The following is a 10,706-nucleotide window of genomic DNA, read 5'->3' on the forward strand; positions in this document are numbered from 1 at the left end:
AAGCACATCTGAGCATGGTAGAATCACATATAGAGTTTTTTTAGATGCCTTAGAACACATATGAACATGCTATAATCACATATTCAATTTTTTGACTGCCTTAGCACACATATGAGCATGATAGAATCACATATAGAGTTTTTTTATTGCCTTAGATCACACATGAGCACATGAGCACATGATAGAATCACATATAGTGTGTAATTTATTTCATTATATTTTGTTTATCAATACTGACTGTTCTTTTCTTGTGTAGGCTGCTAGCGATAATCAGGGTAGTGGAGCTGAAGGGACAGATAAAGACAATGAACAAGAAGACGCACAAAATCTTGGCGATGATTAGAGGACTTTGTTGAAGAAGTTCTATTTTTTTTATTTTTCCTAATTGTAATTGTTGAATTGTAAATAATTAAACTTCTTAGTTTTAAGGTGGAACGATTAATTATTATAGATACTTGTTATATGAATTTTTTTGTGTGGTTTGTTTTTTATTTACAGGAAATATAAATTGTACAGGAAATATAAATTGTACAGTTCTCCGTAATTAATTTTTAAATAAATTTTTTTTTATTTTTTTTCGTTTTTGTGACGGATTAGCGACGGATGATTCCGTCGCTATTCATATTATTCTAGCGACGGCTTAGCGACGGAATTAAATCCGTCGCCACGCCGTGGTCGCCGTTTAGTACCGGCGGATTGGCGACGGAATGTAGCGCTCGTTATTCCGTCGCAATTAGCGACGGACTTGGCGACGGAATTATTCCGTCGCCAGTTAGCGTCGAAATATTCGCGACGTAAGCATACTGTCGCCGCGTTGTCGCTAATCCGTCGCTAACATGGTTAGCGACGGATTAGCGACGGATTAGCGACGGAAGGTGGTCGTCGCTAATCTACTGCTTTGTTGTAGTTCTAGGTATGCAAATTCTTCATTTCATAGGTAATTAGGTTCCTTTCAGTTGTTAGATGTGGTCCACGGAGTTTGTAGCATTGTTTTCTCATGATGGTAAAAATAACAGCATTTCCCTTGTTGCTGCATAAATACCAGCATTAGTAAGTGTTGCTTTACTGGGCCTTTCTGAATATTCTTTTCAATGGAAAAGTATATTGCTCTCACATTACAGATGTGTCACTTCCTGGTACAGCTCATTTTAATTCAGATTATGCCTCCAATTTTTTATTTTGAATCAAGAGAGATTTCAAGAAAAAAAAATCATTTTCTTATAATTTTGAGTCCCTTTTCTTTTCTCAAACCATAAACATTTATAGTTGTGTTCATTTCTTTTTAGAGTGTCCATTCAAAAGGTTGTTTCTATTCAATTTTTGGTTTTCTCTGCCTAGTTTGGTTAACCACATAAAGATTCATTTGCCGTTGGTATCAGTTTCATTTAGTTCTCGAAACAATTGCTCCAACTGGTTCAATGTTGGCAGAAATTTCTTCAGATTGTCGTAAATACCTGCAATACTGCTCTTTTTTTTTTCTGCATCTATGTCTATTAGCAGGAAATGAAAGCCTTATGGCAGAGACGTCTGAGAAGGCTCTAAGGTCAGCAATGCCAGATGCTTCTAGACAAATAGCTGAAAAAATTATTTCCCTTGTTGGCGTCTCACCTCAGGAAAAATCAAGATAGCATATCGGACTAGTTTGTATTGTACAAATCTATTGTGTGGCATCCTTTTTCTCAAGTTGTAATGCTTGAATCAGGGGCACAACATTACCTATAAACAAAGATCTAGGGCTTTTTGCGCATAAGATGTTCAAACTTTTTTCTCCTTCATGTGAGAGGGGCGGCAAAGTTTTATGAATCTCACCTCACCTATACCAATAATGTAAAGAACCAAATAGGCACTAGACTTCCAAAAAATCTCGCAGTTAGAAGGTTCTGTCTTTTGAGGCGGTTTATTTTATATATGGCTGGGTATGGATATCTTTTGCTGCAAAAATTCAAGTGGTTTTTGCTCACTGTTGCCATATCACTGAGAAGTGATGCATGAAGCATGAAGCGAGCGCCCAAGAAAATGCCTTGGTGTGTGAAAGTGTGGAACGTGCAGGAAGCACAAGCTGATAAAAAATGACATAAACCAGCATCTATAACCTTTGGTTTTAATGGATTTTTAAAGTTTTTTTTACCAAAAATATATACTTGTTGGGTATGTATTTATATTAAAAACATGAATTAAAAAAAAAGTATAATTTTTCTAACATGAAAATACCTTTTCAACATATTTGAAAAAGTTAACCTTCCTTTCGCTTTCGGATGAAGGGAGCTTTTCACAGAGTTTTGGAATTATGGAAACGGAAGGTTAAAAATACTTTCAATAGCTATGGCTTTTTCTATGTATGCAATATTAACAGTAATGGAGAATAAAAAAATAAAAAAAGGTCAGCTAGCGTTTATAAAAGAATAAGCAGCTTTGTTAGTGGCAGCTTAAAATTGTAGCAACTTTTTTTCAACCTGACTTTTTTGGGGATTCAGGTTCCTTTATAAATTATGTGTGCATGCTTACAGCAAACTGTGTGTGTGTGCCCATATCAGCACCTGTACCAGTTGCTGGCAACTGTGGTAAAACTCTTGGAGTTTACAATCTAGAGGTTGTTTTTCTTTTATAAATCAAATTCATTTTCCAAGAGACCTCGTTGCGCCTTTTCTTTCTAAATATATTCAATCATCCAAAAAGAACTTTCATAGGTTCTGTCTTCAAACTAAAATGAGTTGACCTGGTGTGCAATGCAAAGCTTTGGAAGGCCCACATAGAAGAGATGAGTGTTCACACTCCTTTTGAAGGATTTGATGTACAGTTTTAACAGAGCTCAAATATAGTGTTGTTTATCATATGAATTTTTGGGGCCAGTCACTGATCCAAGTTAGCTAGGTCGGGGATATGTAAATTTTGGAAGGACCACCCCACAATTCCAAATCCGCTCCACTAATCCCCTATGTCATTCCTATCTTCATGTCTCCTCTTTGAAACTTTATTGGTGCCAGGACAGTGTATGATAGGCAAAGCCAACGTGACTAGATCTCTCATCCTGGTGCCAGGACTGTGGTTGCGATGGGATATGGCAAACCACAAGTTGACGTTTGTGAACTCTATCACGAACAAAGTGAACATCGATCTCTACATGTTTACTTTGTTGATGAAATACGAGATGAGCGGCCATGTTGGTAACACTAACATTGTCACATCCGATAATGGGAATGGAGCATAAGGAAAACCCAAGTTCCAGCAGACACATTAATTCAATGACACTATTGGCGATGACTCGATATTCAGACTCCGTGCTTGAGCAAGCCACTGTTGGTTGCTTTTTAGAGCTCCAGGATAATAAATTGGGTCCGAGATAGACTGTGTATCCTCTAGTTGAATTCCGATCATCAAGACATCTTGCCCAATCCACATATGAGAAAACATAGAGAAACGAATCTTGAGACGATTCATGATCAACAGTGTGCTTTACATATCATAAAATGTGTTTCACTACTGCCCAATGTAGGTCGAGCCACAAACTGGCAAATTTTATTCACTGAAAAAGATAAATCTGGCCGAGATAGAGTAAGATATTGTAGAGTCCGGACAATGCTCCTGTATTTAGTTGAGTCATGAAAGGAGTTTCCAAAACCTGCAGAGAGAGAGTAATGGAGGAGGATAGCAGAGTGGGGCAAGGTTTGGCACCTACCATGTCAGCCCGTGCAAGAAGACCCACTATATATTTTCCTTGGGATAACATCAACCCCTATGAAGTAGTGATGGCTTCAATGCCGAGGAAAAAATATAGATCTCCAAGATCCTTAAATGCAAAGGATGTGTACTGAATTGACAAATAAGAGATGGATTGGCGATTTTGTAGGGATTGAAAGAGGAGAGTTTCGAAAGAAAAAATGGCTTTCATCAAATATAACATTACGGAAAATGAGGATTTTTTTCAGAAATAGGATTAAGACATTGGTAACCATGGTGGAAATTACTATATCCTAAAAATACATGTTTTTTGGTTTTGTAGTCAAGTTTATGTGATCGATATGGTCTAAGACAAGGACAACAAAAAAAAAGGATATTATAATCAGGAAGTTGTTTGAATAATATCTCAAAAGGGCATCTATTTTGGGTTACTGGAGAGGGTAACCAGTTGATCAAGTAAATTGTCGTGCTAAAGGCAAAAGTCCAGTACTTGGTAGGGACGGTTTTTTGGCTCATGAGACTAAGTGGAGTGTCCACTATATGTTTGTGCTTCCTCTCGACAGCACCCTATGTGTGATCTCACATTCACACAAGAATGGTTCTAATCCTTTATGCTCTCCACCTCTATCAGTTTGTAAAGCTTTTATTTTCCTTTTAAACAAACTTTTAGCTTTCTTTTTTAAAATATGAAAAACATGAGCCACGTCTTATTTATGAGCAATCATATAGATCCATGTGAATCTAGAAAATGCATCAACAAAATGAACATAAAGCGATATCGGTCCAAACTAACAATTGAAGCAGGGTCCCACACATCTGAATAAATAAGTTCTAAGGGTTCAAAAAATTTATGAGATGAACAGGTAAATGGAAGATCCTGATTCTTTCCTTATTGGCAGGCATCACATATTTTATTCATATCATAATAATAAGGAAGTTCATTTCTATTCACCACTTTTTGCACCACACACATAGCTGAGTGCCCCAGTCGTTGGTGCCACTGATCCAAAATCACTTGTTCTCCCATTAACACCATATTTGATACCTCTTTATTCATATCAGCCTTAGGAAGCTTTATTTTGTAGAGATCATCATTGCTCCGCCAACAAATGATCTTTTTCCCTAAAGCTGGGTCCTTTACATAATAATATTCATGGTGAAACTCAAAAATAATATTAATGTCTCGAGCAAACTTGTTCACCGAAAGTAAGTTCTGAGAAATGTGCGAAACATGTAAAATATTTCTAAGAGTAAACCTTGAGCCATTGATAGAAAAATTAGAGGATCCAATATTATAGATTTTTAAACTTGTTCTCTCACCAATTTTAATTGTCTTTGCCTTCGTACAGAGCATGCAATGAGATAATTCAAATTGTGAGCAATGTGATGGGAAGCTCTGAAATAGAAAGCTTTGTGCTAGGAGAAAGTCAATACTTACCTCTAGACCTATGGCAAGGTGATAGACTCCAATCATATAGCCTTTTAGAGGCATATGTTGAATAGTTAAGGGCATCTCTCATGGACTAAGAAGTCATGCAACCCATGGTTCTCAGGCCTCAGGTTAAAGGATGACAAGAGTGAGGAATATATAAAGCCTCTTCGATCTAAAGATAAAGACTCAAAGAAACATTACCTTGAGGCTGATGGTGTAATTGAGTATATTCTCATCAAACCCTCGTCCTTCAGAGTTTAATCCTTAGTGGAGACTATTAAACCTAACAGAAGTGCCTTGAGACTTAATTTCATATCCCTATAGCTAGTCTATTGAAACCAAGGCGAAATTAGAGGAGAAAAATCTCGGTGAAGTCTAGTGTCACTACCTTATACCAACTTAAGAGGAAAAATGTCTTAAGTGTAGGAATCTCAAGTGTATGAATAAACTTGTCAAGAAGGTCCTAAATTTTTAGAAGAGAGCAAAGAACAAAAATCCTTGACCCTAAATGATCAATCATTCATAGTTGCTTTAAGCTACCTGCTATACTATAATTGCTTGAGTCTCACAGAATAAAAGTTTGTTGCATGTATCATGAGACACTAAAGAATCTAGCCATAAGGATCCTGAGTCTAACGAATACCAAAAAAGCTTTGTTCAGTGACCGAAGTATGCCCGACTCCCCTCACTAAGAGCAGAAAATCTTATGTCTAAATTGATCATCTTAGGAAGAGTATCTCTACCCTAAAGCCTTATTGGGGCAACTTTACCCTAACCATGAACCCACAAGAGGTGTAGGACTCTTGGTATTTGCCCCCATGAGATTTTTGCAAAATTCTAAAAAATCATTCAAAAGACATTAAAAATCAAAATGGGCTTAAAAGGTATAAAAAGGAACTACAAATATCTTGTGCTAATCTCGCTTAATTACCAACATTTTATCTTCTCCTGCATTGAATACAGTTTATCGAGAGGAGTCAAGAATCATTACAAGTTTTTACCAAGTCAGCAATATCACGCCTCATCAAATGGTGCAACCTGCCCAACAACCTTAAGAGTCATTGGCTTTTGAGAAAAATCCAGATCACAACCCAAGAGTTTTCAAACTAACCTGACCTCATTCAGTGAGACCAAAAACAGTTTTAGCAACATATTTTTCTCCTCAAAACATTGGCTTGACCTCATTCGATGGGTCCCAAATGGTCTCCACAACCTAGTGGTTTTCAAACTAGTCTGATCTCATTCGACGAGACCAAGAATGATTCAATTTTCTCCTCAAATCACAAGCCTGACCTTGTTCGGCATGACCCAAATGGTCTTGACAACCCAATTGTTTTCAAATTGGCTCGATCTCGTTTGATGATACCAAGAATGATCTCGATAACCTAATTTTTCTTTCAACACACTGACCTGACCTCATTTGGTAGAACCAAGCATGGTTTCAGCAACCGAGTTGTTTCAAAATTTGGGTGTGTCTATTTCTTTGTCATAAATCAAATTATATTGATTAATGACAAAGTGGGGTATCTCTAAAAACCCATTTTTTTCTCAAAATTACATAAAAAAACAAAAAAACAACAGATCCCATCATGCTTTCTAGGACAACCAAAGCAGGACGACCGTTTTCCGTGGACGACCAAACCAAGATGGCCATCCCCCCTTGAACAACCAAAATTAGGTTGTCCCACTCTGAATGACTAAAACAGGATGGCCAAACCCTTTTAGTTGTCTCATAGTTCAAAGCTTCGGATAAGCCAAATGGCTTATCCTTATGTTTGTTCACCCATTCTTTGTTCCTTTTCGAATTTTTGAGGGAGAGGGTTCTTTTGGACCAGTCTCATCTCCCAACTGGGGATAAACATAGATCCGTTTGGGGTCAGATTTAAATACAAAGATTCTATGACCCGGATCTTGTTCAAAAAGCTATAAATAGGGGCTCACTCCGAAGGTTTGGGAGATCCAAACTTTAGACGTTTGATCACTAACATGATAGATGATTAACGTGAGCTTTGTCATACCCCTTCTCCCTAAATATCATGTTTGTGCAGAAATGTTGTCGGAACCATCGCAAGAAGCTACCATATCCTAATGAAGGTGTTGTCGAACGAAGGAGAAAGAACTTAAAACTAAAAAAATGAACTTTCAAGTCTGAAAAAGGTACTTCTTAGTTTATTGTCACTACCTTATACAAACTTAAGAGGAGAAATGTCTAAAGTGTAGGAATTTCAGGTGTATGAATAAACTTGTCAGGCATATCCTAATTTTTTAGAAGAGAGCAAAGAACAAAATTTCTTTACCCTAAATGATCAATCATTCATAGTTGCTTTATGCTACCTACTATACTATAAATGCTTGAGTCTCACTGAATAAAAGTTTATTGCATGTATCATGAGACACTAAAGAGTCTAGCCATAAGGATCCTGAGTCTAACGAATACCAAAAAAGCTTTGTTCAGTGATCGAAGTATGCCTGACTCTCCTTACTAGGAGCATAAAATCTTATGTCTAAATTGATCGTCTTAGGAAGAGTATCTCTACCCTAAAGCCTTACTGGGGCAACTCTACCCTAACCATGAACCCACAAGAGGTTTACGACTCCTGGCATTTGCCCCAATAAGTTTTTTGCAAAATTTTGAAAAATCATTCAAAAGATATCAAAAATCAAAATAGGCTTAAAAGGCATAAAAAGGAGTTACAAATATCTTATGATAACCTCGCTTGATGACCAATATTTTATCTTCTCCTGCATTGAATATAGTTTATCGAGGGGAGTTAAGAATCGTTGCAAGTTTTCACCAAGTCAGCAATATCATGCCTCATCAGATGGTGAAACCTGCCCAACAACCTTCAGAGTCATCAACTTTTGAGAAAATCCCATATCATAATCCAAGAATTTTCAAACTAGCCTGACCTCATTCGGTGAGACCACAAACGGTTTTAGCAACACAATTTTCTTCTCAAAACTCTGGCTTGACCTCATTCAATGGGTCCCAAATGGTCTCCACAACCTAGTGGTTTTCAAACTAGTCCGATCTCGTTCGACAAGACTAAGAATGTTTTCGACAACCCAGTTTTTTCTTCAAAACACTGTCTTGATCTTGTTCGACGATACTCAAATGGTCTTGACAACCTAGTTGTTTTCAAATTGGCTCGACCTCGTTCGACGATACCAAGAATGGTCTCGACAACCCATTTTTTTTTAACAAACTGGCCTGACCTCATTCGGTAGAACCAAGCATGGTTTCGGCAACCCAGTTGTTTTCGAAATTTTGGTGTCTATTTCTTTGTCATAAATGAAATTACATCGATTAATGACAAAGTTGGGTATCTCTAAACACTCAATTTTTCTCAAAATTGCGTAAAGAAATGAAAAACAAATAAATCCCATCATGCATTCTGGGACAGCCAAATCAGGACGGTTGTTTCCCATGGATGGCCAAATGAGGATGGCCACCCCCCCTTGAACGGCCAAAATTAGGTTGTCTCACCCTGAACGACTAAAACAGGATGATCGTCCCATCTAGGATGACCAAACTCTTTTAGCTATCTCATAGTTCGAAGCTTCGAATAAGCCAAATGGCTTATACTTATCTTTTTCGCATATTCTTCGTTCCTTTTCGAATTTTTGGGAGAGTGAGTTCTTTTGGATCAGTCTCATCTTCCATACGAGGATAGACATAGATCCGTTTGGGGTCAGATTTGAATACAAAGATCCTGTGACCCAGATCTTGTTCAAAAAACTATAAATAGGGGTGCACCCCAAAGGTTTGGGAGATCAGAACTTTAGACGTTCAAGCACTAACATGATAGATGATAATTAAACACGAGCTTTATCATACCCTTTCTCCCTAAATATCCCATCTGTGGAGGCGTTGTCGAAACCATCACAAGAAGCTATCATATCCTAGTGAAGGCGTTGTGGAACGAAGGAGAAAGAACTTAAAAATAAAAAAGTAAACTTTCAAGTCTGAAAAAGGTACTTCTTAGTTTAGTTAATTTGTATTTTTTTTATTTATTCCATCATTATTAATTTAGAATAGATACTTACACATATTTTTTTGTTTTACTTGTGCTACGAGTTAACAAAACTTGTCTTGACTTTACCTTCCTTCTAGAGAAGGACGACATAGACTTGAACGACGTCTCGACATCTTTTAAAAGAAATTTTTAGTGATTAAAGGTAAGTCTTTCAATTTTTATCAACAGCTGTTTTACTGCCCTCGAGGAATCTCTAATTAGATTCTAAAATTTTTGTATATATGACCATGGCATTATTAATCTTTTTGACTATGTTCCCAATAAAAACTAATGCGTTATCACTGACCTAACAATTTCTTATATATTACAATTTTTTTTCATAATACCCATACTGGTTACCTGTCGCTAAAGCTGCTCATAGAATCAAAACTGAACGTGTAACCAAGTAAACCGGAGAGACAACTCTTTTTTTATCTCAGCATCCTCCCAACAAGGCCTTCAGAGAAAGATGATTGAGAAACCAGCATTTACATTTGAACAAACTCTATAAAACAAGCCAAATATTACATGAAAGACATTGAAAAGAGGTGTTTTTAAAATTCTTAAGATATGTGTCACATGCATATGCAAAAATTATGAAAAAGCAATAAGGTTCTAATATTGTCACTTATATGACGTGAATGAACCACACATTATGCCAATTATTAAAGGTCAAATCTAACATTTTGATACACTGCATAGTGTGTCCTTATGCCAAACAAAGTGTCCATTCAATTTAATCCCTTCACGAAGGAGACAGATAGAAAGGTACCTTGGCAGTTTCTTTGATGATTTACATATAGGCCTCTAATGTATAGTAAATTTATTTTTATCTGTCTCAATTTTCAATTATTTAAGATAAAAGTGCATCTTTTCAAGAAATTGCTCAGATGAACCCTTGGGTCACTTCCTATATCATCTAGCTAAAGTTTAATCTTTAAAGAGTCGCTTTGAACCTTTTGTTTAAATTATTGAATCTCACTTTTTAGCCACAATTGAGGGCAAATAAGTAGTTTTAGAGCTTTTATCTAAGCAATTTCTTCAAGCCCCAAAGGGGTTTAGCATAGTGGGATGGGACCTAAGCCCAGGCGTCACCCCTTGTGCAAGCCGAAGCATGGCGACTCCCAGGGGGCAAGGGGATAAACCCATAAAGTTTTACACTGCCAGGACAATGACCATAAGTATGGCAGGCAGAGCCAACGCGGCTAAGTCTCTGATTCTTGGGGGTGGTTTTTCTGTGTAAATATAAAAAAAAGTGTTTTGAAAACTGAGATGGCTAAACGTAAATTTATAATATGTTGAACCCTTATATGCTAAGTTACCCTTGTTTCTTTTAAGCTTTAGTGTTCTATCAAGTGAGTGAAAAAAAGCTTATTCTCTTCTTTCATGCACTTGTCATCTTGATCCAGAAACATTGTTTTATTGAGTTAGGTTTGATTGAGTAAACAATGCTTGCAACTTTGATTTTCCACTAAATAACATGGCACTACATATACACAATAAAATCAACACCAAAATTGTTGAAAGATGGGTTTTAACAAAAATGAAAGGTGTCCTTATAATTTTTAGAGTAGGAAAGG

Source organism: Nuphar pumila, chromosome 6, assembly GCF_984573655.1.
Source record: "Nuphar pumila chromosome 6, dmNupPumi1.hap1.1, whole genome shotgun sequence".
Lineage (NCBI taxonomy): Eukaryota > Viridiplantae > Streptophyta > Magnoliopsida > Nymphaeales > Nymphaeaceae > Nuphar > Nuphar pumila.